Below are 13,963 nucleotides of genomic sequence, written 5' to 3'. Positions count from 1 at the left end.
GGTATCCCTCAGTCGATTGATATAGATCATGAAAGCAGATTATGTAGTCACTATCAGATTGCTATATGTGGAAGCTCGTTGGACAGAGGAAGAATTTCAGTGATACTCTCCAGGCCTCACGGGCAAAGTGCAGCATTCCCACCTGGGAATCACTGACCCAAGAGCATCCAAAGTGGAGGAGGAGCAACTGGAAAGGCATCAAGCACCTCAAAACTTGGCATTTGGAAAAAAAGGAAGCCAGGTGAAAACAATGAAAGGACCGTCCTGCCACACCATTCCCCAGCCACCCTTCCTGTGACCACCATCTGCTCCTAGCGTAACAGAGTCTGTGGTAGCCACATCAATCTCTGCAGAATCAACCTAGGAGTGGAAGATTCATCCTTGTCTGCGAGGGACTGTCAATAATGATGACATGTGGAAGATCATTGCACACATATTGATTGCTGCAATTCCTACATTACAACAGTGATCACATCAGTGGTTGCAAAGCACTTTGAGATGTCTAGGAGCGATGAAAAGTGCTTGGTGAATGCAGTCTTCCTTTCCTTACTGCTCCTAAGGTGCGGTTTCTTAATTATTTTGTGTTAATATCTGCAGATAGTGGAAATAGCAGTGTTACTCTGATACTAAAACTGTGACTCTTTGTCCGAAAACTCAAAGATTGAGTCAACATGTCCCTAAAATTGAAAAATTATCATAAATCAGAACATGGAGAATGAAAATCTGTAACCTTACTGTTTAAACTGACAACTAAATCACATCTTGAGACCACGTGATTTAATCGAATCTTTCTTCAGCGCTGGTGAAATCCCAACTGCGTGGAAGCAGGCTATTCAGTCCATTGAATCCACACTGAACTTCCAAAGAGCATCCCACTCAGATTCATTCCCCATTACCCTCAGCCGATAACTCTGCATTTCCCATGGCTAATCCACCTAACCTGCATATACCTGGAGAAAGTGAGGACTGCAGATGCTGGAGATTAGAATGGAGCGTGTGGTGCTAGAAAAGCACAGCAGGTCAGGCAGCATCTGAGGAGCAGGGCAATCGATGTTTCGAGCATAAGCCCTTCATCAGGAATGAAGGGCTTATGCCTGAAACATCAATTCTGCATACACCTGGACATTGTGGCCAATTTAGCATGGCCCAATCCACTTAACTTGTACAGCTTTGGACTGTAGGAGGAAACTGGAACACCCAGAGGAAACCCATGCAGAAACAGAGAAAATGTGCAAACTCCACACAGACATTCACCCAAGAGTACAATCAAATCTAAGAACCAGGCACTGCGACACCATATTGTTAATCATTGAGCTCCTGTGCCTCCCATGAATTTGTATTGTGGGGCAAACACATCTCATCACAATGAAGCTGAAAAATGAACTTTGATAAGGCTTCTGAAGAACCATCTAGAGACCATTGGCTCACATTTATCAATCGCTTTAATTCTGCTCATTGCTTAATGAGTTTAATATGTGAAGAACTGGACTGTACAACCAGAAGTATTTCCAGAGGCTGGATGATCTCAATAAGAGTGGTGGACAGAAAGCTGGAATTGCCTTTGTGTGTTAGTTATGATAATTAGTCAGTTTTCCTTCTCGTGATTGTCGTCCATTGGGGTTCTGGTCCCACTGTGACTCTACCTTTGCATTTTATTTTTTAAAAAATCATTCTCAGATTATGGAATGACTGATGAGGCAGCAATTATTGCTTAAATGTAGTTGTCTGAGAAGGTTAACCTTCTGATTGATCTACTGTGGTCAAATTATGAAGGTATTCTCATAATGCTGTTCAGGAGAAAGTGAGGACTGCAGATGCTGGAGATCAGAGCTGAAAAATGTGTTGCTAGAAAACCGCAGCAGGTCAGGCAGCATCCAAGGAGCACGAGAATCGGCGTTTCAGGCATAAGCCCTTCTTCAGGAATGAGGAAGGTGTACCAAGCAGGCTAAGATAAAAGGTAGGGAGGAGGGACTTTGGGGGAGGGGCGTTGGGAATGCGATAGGTGGAAGGAGGTTAAGGTGAGGGTGATAGGCCGAATGGAGGTGGGGGTGGAGAGGTCAGGAAAAAGATTGCAGGTTAGGAAGGTGGTGCTGAGTTCGAGGGTTGGGACAGAGACAAGGTGGGGGGAGGGGACATGAGGAAACTGGAGAAATCTGAGTTCATCCCTTGTGGTTGGAGGGTTCCTAGGCAGAAGATGAGGCGCTCTTCCTCCAGGCGTCATGTTGCCATGGCCTGGCGATGGAGGAGGCCAAGGACCTGCATGTCCTTGGCGGAGTGGGAGGGGGAGTTAAAGTGTTCAGCCACGGGGCAGTTGGGTTGGTTGGTGCGGGTGTCCCAGAGGTGTTCTCTGAAACATTCCGCAAGTAGGCGGTCGAGCTCCCCAATGTAGAGGAAGCCACATCGGGTGCAGCGGATGCAGTAAATGATGAATGTGGAGGTGCAGGTGAATTTGTGATGGATATGGAAGGATCCCTTGGGGCCTTGAAGGGAAGTGAGGGGGGAGGTGTGGGCGCAAATTTTGCATTTCTTGCGGTTGCAGGGGAAGGTGCCGGGAGTGGAGGTTGGGGTGGTGGGGGGTGTGGACTTGACAAGGGAGCCGCGGAGGGAGTGGTCTTTCCGGAATGCTGATAGGGGAGGGGAGGGAAATATATCCCTGGTGGTGGGGTCTGTTTGGAGGTGGTGGAACAATGCTGTTCAGGAACAAGTTCAAGGACCTTGACCTGACAATGCTGAAGGAACATTGATATTTTGTTCACCCAATGTGTTTCCCTGGGAATCTTTTGCTTTTATTCCTTCAGATAGTGAATGGCCACAGATTTGGGAGATATGTTTCAAACAAGAATTACAGTAGTTAAGTACAAGGAACAATCAGTGCCATTAGACACAACTGATCTAGGAGTCAATTACTTTGTTGGAGGTTAGTTTGGACTTTTTGTATGCTACATGGCCAGCTAATACTCATAAATTGTGTTCAAGATGTAGACGTGCACTTGGGATGTGAAGTGGTGTTAATAATGGTGTGGTGATGATACTTCTAGACTACTAATCCAGTGTCCTGGGGACATGGTTCATATCCAACCAATGTTCATATTCCCATAATGTTCATATCCCCACAAACTTTAAATCTAATTCCAAAATCTGGATCCTCAGTAATGGTGACCATTCATTGTCATAAATCCCCCTGAGTTCAATAATGTCCTTTCTGGAAAGGAAATCTGCCATACTTTCATGGTCTGGCTGACATGTAATTCCAGACCTACAATAATATGGATGACTCTTAACTGCTGTCTGACATAGCCAAACAAACAATTTGGTTCAAATACAATTAGAGAGGCACGGAACGTCAGCCTTGCCAGTGATGTCCCCATGACCAGAAAGAACACATGTTTAAAAGTTTGCAAGTTGTTTTCTTGGTAAATAAGTTTGTGTGCACATATCTAGTGATCACCAGCAGAATGCAGACCAGTGAGATTATTATTTAAATCAATATTTAATGTTAATTTGATGTCAACACCACCATTGTCTAACTGCACACTCAGCCATATTGCTCTCCTCATCCCTGTTTTCAGGGGTTAGCCAACCTAAACTCTGTTTTGTTTTATATAACTGGGCTCCACACATAAAAAATAAACTGAATTATAAAATCTAACAATGAAATACCTTGGTTTGGTATTGCTCACAATCACTGAAACTGTGTGAATATCTTCATTGTGAAAGGACATTCCTAATTTTGGGGTGACATTGTGGCTCAGTGGTTAGCACTGCTGCTTCACAGCACCAGGGACCCTGGTTCAATGCCTGCACTGGGTGACTATCTGTGTGGAGTTTCACATTCTCCCTGTGTCTGTGTGGGTTTCCTCCCATAATTCAAAGATGTGCTGGTTAGGGTGGATTGGCCATGTTAAATTGCCCATAGTGTTAGTTGGGGTAAATGTAGGGGAATGGGTCTGGGTGGGCTACTATTTGGAGGGTTGCTGTGGACTTGTTGGGCCAAAGGGCCTGTTTCAATACTGTAGGGAATCTATTCTAATATTTCTTCAGCTCCCAATGTTATGCATCATGGAGCATGTACTGAAGTGATGCTTTAATCTCACATCATTTGTTTTTTTAAAAATTCCTCTTTCCCACTCTGTAGTGTAGCTCCCAGAAATTCAGTACCTCTTAAATGCAGCAGTAGGGCTGACAACTGTGATAACGACAAAAACTTTGACATATTTGGCCTTACGAGTGTAATGTGGGACTACAGTACATGCTCTAGAAACTTCGGAACAAATTAGGAAGCTTGGCAGTTACACAGGACTCTGCAAAGCATTTCACTGCATTGTCAAAACATATCAGAACATTATTTAAAAATATGACCTAATGGTTCCTGGCAATTTGAAACATAGTTTCAGCATTCATAAACACAGTACTAAACTGGCAATCATTACGTTAACTGTGATATCGTGTCCTTGGGTCTGTCAATGCACATGGGGTGACACGATGGTGTTAGCCATAGCCACTCCCCTCTGTTTCTGTAAGTCCCATTCTCATTGATAGCAGTTAACTCCTCCTCCAACCCACTGTTGCCGGATAAAACTTGCATTCTTTGTATTACTGTTCTCCCGTCAGCTTCTCCGATTTCACTTGGGATCACCACAATATTGGTTGATCATCCTTCTCCAACTTCTCTTGTCAGTTACCTATTTCTCTTCCTCTCTCCCTCTGCACTAGCTGACCATATCATTTCAAGTTCCTCAGAGCTACTTCCGTCAATGCTTCTGCAATCTTTGCTGAACACCCTTGAAACATAACACTCAGTCAAATGTTTGCAGAAATAACCACTACCAGGTAATGGTTTAGAGTACTACCACCAATCTTCCTTTAGACTCTTTTAAACAAAACATTAGCAGATCAACCATTAGTAAGTCTTAACAGAAGAGGTACTTGTCTTAACAACATTATACGGTTAATTGCATACATGTTAGGTGCAAGTTACATTGACTAGTAGGCCATCATTACTCAGTCTATCAGGAACTGGCAAGGATGCATCTAATGACATTGTGACATTGAATGAGACAAAATGTGTGACATCATCAGATTAGGTGTGGACTAATGAGGTCTCCAAACTTAACCCTTTCAAAGCCATTACCTTACACCCTCCAATTATTCTAAATCAAGCTAATCTTTTACTTAATTTCCATTCCCATATTTCCATCTTCTGCTGGCACTGACTCCAGATACATGAAGCCACTTACTGTTTCCTACTTCACTCATTATCTTCACATGTTCATCTCAATCCTCTTCCCTAGAACCAAAGTGATCGTTCATAAATTGGTTCCTAATCACCGCACACAACAAGCATGATGAAGAGAAACAGTGGTTAGCACTGCTGCCTCACAGCGCCAGAGACCTGGGTTCAATTCCCGCCTCAGGCGACTGACTGTGTGGAGTTTGCACATTCTCCCTGTGTCTGTGTGGGTTTCCTCTGGGTGCTCCAGTTTCCTCCCACTGTCCAAAAATGTGCAGGTTAGGTGAATTGGCCATGCTAGATTGCCCGTAGGGTTCGGTGAAGGGGTAAATGTAGGGGGATGGGTCTGGGTGGGTTGCGCTTTGGTGGGTCGGTGTGGACTTGTTGGGCTGAAGGGCCTGTTTCCATACTGTAAGTAATCTAATCTAAATGTGAAATTATCACCCAGAAAAGGATGCTGGGTCCATCTAATCTGTTGATCATTATTTTCCATACAAATCTCACTATGTGTTAGCGTGATCCACATTTCAAACACTTGCTGGCTAAAGAAATAATTGGTCCCTTATTTATATTCTTACAGGTTTTTCAGACCTGGATGGGATATGTATCATTAACTGACTGAAAGGTGCATTCATGCTTTCCGAATGTGATAACCAACCTCCATCTCCCACACATTTTTTTTTGTGATGTCAATATAGGGCCTTCAGTAACACAGGGCAACAACTGCATTACTCTTCATTATGTTCAGAAATCCAAAACTCAATAACAAATTAGTATTAAACACCAACAAATCCCTTGGATATTGTGCAATAATCTCATTACTAAAAGTTTTGAAGAAGGGTCACTTGACAAAAAACGTTAACCCTGATTTCTGTCCACAGATGCTGCCAGGCCTGTTGAGCATTTTCAGCAATCTCTACTTTTGTTTGTTTTGAAAAAAAAGTTTACAAGTCAGTATAAGTATTTTTTTCCCCCAAACATTAGTATCAAGATTATCCTGATTGATGGGATGACTGGACTAAATTAAACTTGGAAGAAGGTGCAATTTTTCTAAGTTAAAAATCACACAACACCAGATTATAGTTCAACAGGTTTATTTGGAAGCACTAGCTTCCAGAACACTGCTCCTTCATCAGGTGAATGTCTTTAAAGCCAGATGAATTCTGACACCACATATTGCTCATTGTGCTTCAACAGGTCTATCCCAAGACTGGCGAGGCAGGTCAGGAGAACGGTGATTGCCTTTGTTTGTTCATCAAAGGAAGGAACATAAAGAATTGAATGTTTTCCAAATGATGTTTTCCTACATCTTCCTTGTATAAACATCAAGTGTCTAGTACACATTTTCTGTAGTTATCTGGGGAGTGAGTTTTTGCAGTAGCCAGTAAACTGTCTTAGCTCCAAATTCAGAAGAGGACCTACAAACTGGTTTGGAAACAATATCAAATAACATTTTTTGCTGTCAATGTTCTCAAAAATGGCAGAAGTGAAGGTACATCATGTGCCAGCCTAGATGGCAGAGCTAGGTAGATGTCCTGTTGTTGAGAGCAGGAATTCAAGTTGCTCCCATATGATTTCAGGTTTTTGACAAGTGTGTCAATTGTTGTGAACTAAGAGGAGGCAATGCATCTCACAGTTCTGAGAATAGAGGGAAGTAATTGACAAAGAAAATCATGGGGAAAGATACAACATGTTTGCAAAACAATATGGCCACCAAAATGTCAACATTTCTTTAAGATGAACCATCATTCTGGGATAGAAGTGAAGGTCACCCCTTTTGTCTCAAAATTGCAAGAGTGTTGAATTTCCAGCAGAACTGTTGTCAATAAATGAACCTGAACACAAACTATACTAGCATTGATTGATTTTCTTTATAAGTCCCCAAAATTACTATTGGAAACAGTTTTTGTACATAAGCATGGATTGTAAAAGTGCATTACATCTATATACAAATATAAAAAAAGTTTTGTCCTTTTGTACTGTGCAATTTAATTTCTCATGTTCCACAAACTAGTCCTGTTGTCCAATAAATTACAACTCTAAGATAAAGCCTCTCTGCAAGCAAGACTATTCTTTTTTTCGAAAAAAAAGGAAGGCTCTAAATGCAATCTGTTTAAAGTTTGGTTACTGATAGGAAACAAAAAAAAAGTGAAATTCCTCTGCAAAATGATGAGAAGTTCCAGACTTTTCCTGAGCAAAGATTGCAATGGCTTCACTTCTCATCTCATGCCGAACTATTTTGCTTCTTCATCCACAACAAAATATTACTAAAATACAAGATGATTCACTCAATGCTACTGTGTCCCCCCTTGTGTGTGGCACAGATCCTACTTGATGGCTCACACAGATGTACATTTCAACCACTCTTTAGTTTCACTTCACTTGTTGACTTAACCTCTTTGCCAGAACAAACCAACACACAGGTTTTAGAGAGACATACTTCTGAAGCCAAATAACTTTTTTTATAGGGGTCAGTGCCATTAAGATAATGTACCAGATCATTCCAATCCCATTCATGGTAATGCAACTACTAATGGGTTTCATTTCCAAAAGACGTAGGATGTCAATGTTAAAGAACTGAGGCCATGGATGTTGCTTGTTGTTATTTATAACTTTACAATGCAATCTGAGTAAAGATCAACTGGTGTGGACACATCTGCTGGTAAACAGGAAACTCTATGAAGGCTGAATAGGGTTAGCTTTTACCTCGCTCTGTACTGAGGCAGTCTCAATACTCATTCAGAGTTTCTATTTGTTGTGAATACCTTTAATGAAATTGTGTTATGTTCAGTCACTTCCATATGTTTCTGGCAGTTCCAAGCACCATGCAAATTTAGCACATGGAAAGATCTATGTATTCCAGAATGTAAGTAAGTAATTAGCACGTCACTAACATTTATTGGCACTAACCGGGATCAGATGGTTGGAACGTAGTCAACCAAAGATTGAATTAATGGATATTGAAAGAATTTTTGTATTTTTAAAAAATATCTTACTGATATGTGGGTTAAATAGTGGAAATTCAGCAAATAAGTATCACATGATTTTAAGTCCTTACCTATAAGTTAGTTTGTATTTTCTAGCATAGTATAAAGCCTGTCACGCATTCTAAAATAGAAACCACCTTCCATCTTTGCAAAACTGAGAGAACAGCGAATGCGGGAAACAGAAACAAAAACAGAAATTGCTCGAAAGGCTTAGCAGGTCTGGCAGCATCTACGGAGAGAAATCAGAGTTAACGTTTCAGATCCTGAGGAAGGATAACTGGATCTTTCTTAACTCTGATTTCTTCCTACAGATGTTGCCAGACTAGCTGAGCTTTTCAAGCAATTTCTGTTTTTGTTTCCATCTTTGTAGGATGAAGAACATGAACTTCTAAATGGCTTAATGTCATACTGAAGTTAGTGTCCTGTAGATTTTCTACAAATTACATTCTCTAGAGTTTATACTTCTATGCCACTTGAAGTGATGTCACCATAGCTAATAATTTTTTACTTCTCAGAATTAATCTTTCTTTCAATGACAAAGCTTTCAAAATGTACCCATGGTCTTCACAGTAAAATATATACATAATTGATTTTCTTTGGAATTCAGATAACCAACTCATACTTCCAAAACAACAACTTTTCATTTTATTTAGCCAATTGAAAGATTTTTTAAAAAATTATTTGCTTTAATTCCTAACATATAAAAATTTCAATATGGTTTTCAAATGGTTAACATTTGTAAGACATTCCTTCTGGTAAATGAAGGCTAGTTACTGCCAAATAACTGCTGAAGAATCTGCAACAATGACACAATGGTGTTAAAATGGCAGTCAACAACACCAATAAAATGAATCATTCCAAAGGGAAAAAAATAAATCATGGGAATACTGTACTCTTGATTGTTTCAGAATAACGGAAAATTCACAGCCTCATAAAAGGATCTTAGAAATGATGAACTGACTCAAAATTTTGCATTATGACATCTATACATAGTACATTTGTGGATTTGATTCCAGACATAATTTACATGACTCTTATTTGAAAGTAACAGACTTCTTTACTGTCTCAAGGAATAGGCCAATGACTGAAGTTGCATCTGCTCGTGCTAGTATTTCTATTGCTCCGTAACAGGCCTTTACATAAAAAAGAGTTGGCTAAGACTGTGAGTGTAAAAAGGATCTATGTGGTCTGTATAACCAATCACATCCATTATGTCTGTCTTGGATATTCACAGCAAAGCAGAACAAAACATTAAACAGATGGTAGTTGCTTGAGCTACAGTGCTGTCGATCATGACCCATGAAATATCCAAATTACAATGAAGTAAATTGCAAAGATTTCCAATAGCTAAATTTTCATTATTGGCTTCTTTAAAGATATGAACCATTTGACTGAAATACACAACATTGCCATTACATTTTTTAAAGAAGTCCCAGTCCAATACTCAAAATCTTATGTTATTGTATTGAGAAGACAGTGAGGAAGAGCAGAATAAGAGTTCACAATTTTATTAACATTTTTTGTTGTGTTGTTACAAAACAAATTCTGGAATCTAATGTTGATTGAGGCTACTTTGATCTAGTTTATGTGTGCTATATTATAATATATATAATACAATTAGAACACTATTAGAAAAAGATTGGCCATTCCTGTTCATACCTCCAGTTTCAAAAGGAAAGTACTGTATCAACCTTTTCACAGTTTAAAGGATATACTTCACTACTTAAGATAAATGGACAATGTATGTTTCACTATCTGTAAACAATAGAAGCTGTTAATGGTAGAATCTGTGCTTTTATTTTACTTTTCATTTCATTTTGATAACTTAGAAGGAAAAGATAACAAGAAACTTCTCTTACCTGATGTTATCAGACACAGAACAGATCTAATCGAGCACAGGTTCAGTGATTAGAGATTGTTCCACAATCTTTGGGTAAGTATAGATCAGGCAAACATTGCTACAGTATAGAACAGATGAAGATGAGTTCCTTTATGCTCTCTACCCACCATCTGCTGAGATCATGCAGGAAATAGTGGAAAACAGGATGAGAGTATGTTTCTTCTTTTAGACAGGCTGGCCAGCATAAAAAGTCCACACAGGCTCCCGATTAGAAACTGTTAGTGTTTGGAAAATAAGTCTGTTGCTCTCCTGTTTAATGTCTCACTGCTGTGTTTCCTCTGTCGGTGCTGATACAGCCCTCAGATACTGTGACACTAGTGGCTATGTAGCAATCAGTTCCCCTGAGTTATATTTAACCCGTGCTCTCAGCAAGTCAAGCCTGTCAACAGCTGAAAACTTTGTAGCAGTTCTCTTTGCTATAGAACAGCTGAGCTGTTCTGACTTATGAGGAGTTACAGCCAAACTGCCATATACTGAGGAAAGAAGGAGTGAAACCATCAAATCCTTCTGTGGCCTCTGGCCAAATATTTCATCTGCATACAGGCACTATTTTAGGTTGTGCAGCTTTCCTCTTCATGTCAGCTCCTATTTGATCAGTGAAGATCGACATTGTCCACAAATGCAGAGCCCCTGGCTCTTTGCCTATGACATCAATAGACAGTGAGCAAAAAATTTGAGTGACAAAATTTGGGCACTTTGCATGAAAAAAAGACATAGTTTTGGTTGACACAGAGCTGTGTGCAATGATTGCTATGCTTTCAGAGATCAACAACGTCAGGAATTCTATAAGAAACAACAAGCAAGAACATTCACTGGAATTGCATGTTATAGTTTAGTTTACTTTATATTTCTGAAACTTTTTAGAATGGATGCACAAATTTGAATTTATTCTAGTGCGCTTCTCAGCTATCACCAGTGATTAATCTTGCATTAAGTAAGATAATGAGAAGACCTTAACTTAATATAAACATACGCATTACAACTCCTTGTTAAGGGTAATTTCCCGAATATGCCTCAACATTAGGGAACCTGATCCACTGAACACATCAGAGAATCACAATATTCCATTCAATAATTCTAATGCACAGAAAAATAGACTATTCTGCCTGTCCATGTTGGAGGAGACATCCAGAAAATCTGACCATGAAAGGAATACAAAGGTTAGGCTAGATAGGCACAGAGGGGAGTCTGGTAAATTGCAACAAAAGGTTTATGAATAGGAAGGGTTTGGAGGGATATGGGCAGGGATATAGATGGGACTAGATTGGGTTGGGATATCCAGTCGGCATGGACAGGTTGGACCGAAGGGATTTTTTCCATGTTGTACATCTCTATGACTTTATAAAATCATGAATTATTGGCTAATTCCCACTTTTCTCAGACTTTTACCCTGTTTTATTGTAGGCACAATAGCTGTGTAGATTACTTAACTGTATTTACCTTGACATCAGTATTTGGTGCTGCAAAAACTATAGAGAAGGAACACAACACATGATTTATGTTCTCCTTTTTGTGTATCTTCCTTTCTACCTCAGCCCTGGGAAGGTCCAGCAGTTTGCCATCACCACAGGATGCACACAGCTACCCCAGAGTTGCAAGACCAGCAGCAAATGGACACTGTTAAACTCGTAAACTGTTAAAATGGGGTTAAAAATTGGCAGCATCAATGTGCATAGCATCAAATCGGCTACGCGATGTGTTTCTACGATGGCCTTCCTGGCCAATGTTAAAGCCGACGTCCTGTTTCTGCAGGAGTGTGGGATACCGCACCTCAGCAGCTACAGGAGATGGTCGAGCTTGTGGGCCCATGGGCCATCAGTTTGGGCAGGGGGCAATGATAGCCGCGCCTCCGGCCTGGGTATCCTGTTGCGAGGAGGCAACTTCATCATCTCCGAGGTTAAGGAGGTGGCCTCCTCGTCGCTGACGTCATGTAGAGGAATGCTCCCCTGAGACTGATTAATGTGTACGCCCCAGTGGGTAAGAGTGAACGGTTGGCCATCCTGCAGCAGCTTCCACTGTTTAGATTAGATTACTTACAGTGTGGAAACAGGCCCTTCGGCCCAACAAGTCCACACCGACCCGCCGAAGCGCAACCCACCCATACCCCTACATTTACCCCCTTACCTAACACAATGGGCAATTTAGCATGGCCAATTCACCTGACCCGCACATCTTTGGACACTGGAAGGAAACCGGAGCACCCGGAGGAAACCCACGCAGACACGGGGAGAACGTGCAAACTCCACACAGTCTGTCGCCTGAGGCGGGAATTGAACCCGGGTCTTAGGCGCTGTGAGGCAGCAGTGCTAACCACTGTGCCACCGTGCCGCCCACTACGTGCTGGCTACGTCCAGGCCGGTCATTCTGGCCGGAGACTTCAACTGTAACATTGATGCAGATGGACGATCCGGCGGGGGGGGACAGTAAACTAGACACCACATCCAGAGCCCTGATGGACACGGTAAAAGATGCCAATTTGCATGACATCTTCAGCATCCCTGCAGATGTAACGCAGCGTAGATACACCTGGTCACGGGGAGACGGGTCTATCCGCTCGAGGATAGATTACCTGTTTGTGTCCCAAACGCTCTCGGTCAGATCCACCGACGTCAAGCTGGTGTTCTTCTCTGACCACTGCCTCCTGCTGGCCGACTGTCACCTACAGGATGAGCAGCGGGCGGGTAAGGGAACTTGGAAGCTGAACACAAAGCTGTTGACCCCGGGAAACATTGAGGAGCTCAAGAGGGACTACGCAGGTTGGAGAACCGTGAAGCCCCTCTTTGAGTCCCCAGCGGACTGGTGGGAAAAAGTAAAAGGGAACATCAAGAGGTTCTTCAACCTCAAAGGTGTTCAGGAGGCGAGAGAGAGGTGGGGAAAACTGTCCCAGCTCCAGGAAAGTATGCAGAACCTGCTCCTGCTGGGGGTCAATGTCATGGAGGACCTCAAGGAGGTGAAGGGCCAGCAAGCCTCGCTCTCTGCCTCGGAGGCCTCCAAGATAAACTTCCGGTCCAGAGTCCGATCGGTGGAGCAGGACGAGACGTGCTCACGTTTCTTCTTCCAGAAGGTGCACAAAGAGAGCTCTGTGCTCAGCAGCCTGAAGGAAGAAGATGGCTCGATAACATCATCTCAGGCTGACGTCATGAGGATCAGTAAATCCTTCTATGCCAGTCTGTATGACGCGAAGCTGACCGACAGCGCGGCCTCCCAGTCGTTCCTGTCCTCTATCATGGATGTCTTAGATGACAGAACACGCGAGAGGCTGGACCAGCCGCTATATCTGGACGAGCTGACCAAGGCCCTCGAGTCCTTTGAAAAGAATAAAACTCCCGGAAGCGACGGCTTACCGGTCAAGCTCTATTCCGCTCTGTGGGACTTGATTGGCCAGGACCTGCTGGAGGTGTATGTCAGTATGCTTCGGGCAGGTACCATGAGTGAATCCATGAGGAAAGACATCATCACCCTCATCTACAAGCGGAAGGGGGAGAGGGAGGAACTCAAAAATTGGAGACCAATTTCACTGCTGAATGCGGATTACAAAATTCTGTCAAAGGTAATCGCCAACTGGATCAAGTTTGCTCTGGCGTTGGTGATTCACCCTGACCAAACCTGTGTTGTGCCAGGCAGGAAGATCGCTGAGAGTCTCGCACTCCTCAGGGATACGATCGCCTACGTGCAGGACAGAGGGTTGGACACCTGCCTGATCAGCCTGGACCAGGAGAAAGCCTTTGACAGGATATCACACAGGTATATGAGAGATGTTCTCTCCAAAATGGGGTTTGGGGAGAGAATCTGCAATTGGATCAGACTGCTCTACACCAACATTGTCAGTGCAGTCTCAATCAATGG

General features: G+C 42.2%; 1 protein-coding gene across 1 annotated transcript in view; it reads right to left on the bottom strand.

The window, feature by feature from the left end:
• LOC132819472 (filamin-A-interacting protein 1-like) overlaps positions 1-10,390 on the bottom strand; it is a 237,659-nt gene extending 227,269 nt beyond the window's left edge. The window contains exon 1 of the mRNA XM_060830998.1: positions 10,077-10,390. The gene's annotated coding sequence lies outside the window, so the exon portion shown is untranslated. The remainder of the gene's footprint in view (positions 1-10,076) is intronic.
• Positions 10,391-13,963: the final 3,573 nt, after the last annotated feature.

This window comes from Hemiscyllium ocellatum, chromosome 10 (genome assembly GCF_020745735.1).
Source record: "Hemiscyllium ocellatum isolate sHemOce1 chromosome 10, sHemOce1.pat.X.cur, whole genome shotgun sequence".
NCBI classification, from domain to species: Eukaryota; Metazoa; Chordata; class Chondrichthyes; order Orectolobiformes; family Hemiscylliidae; genus Hemiscyllium; species Hemiscyllium ocellatum.
This window is presented reverse-complemented; position numbering and strand designations above follow the sequence as displayed.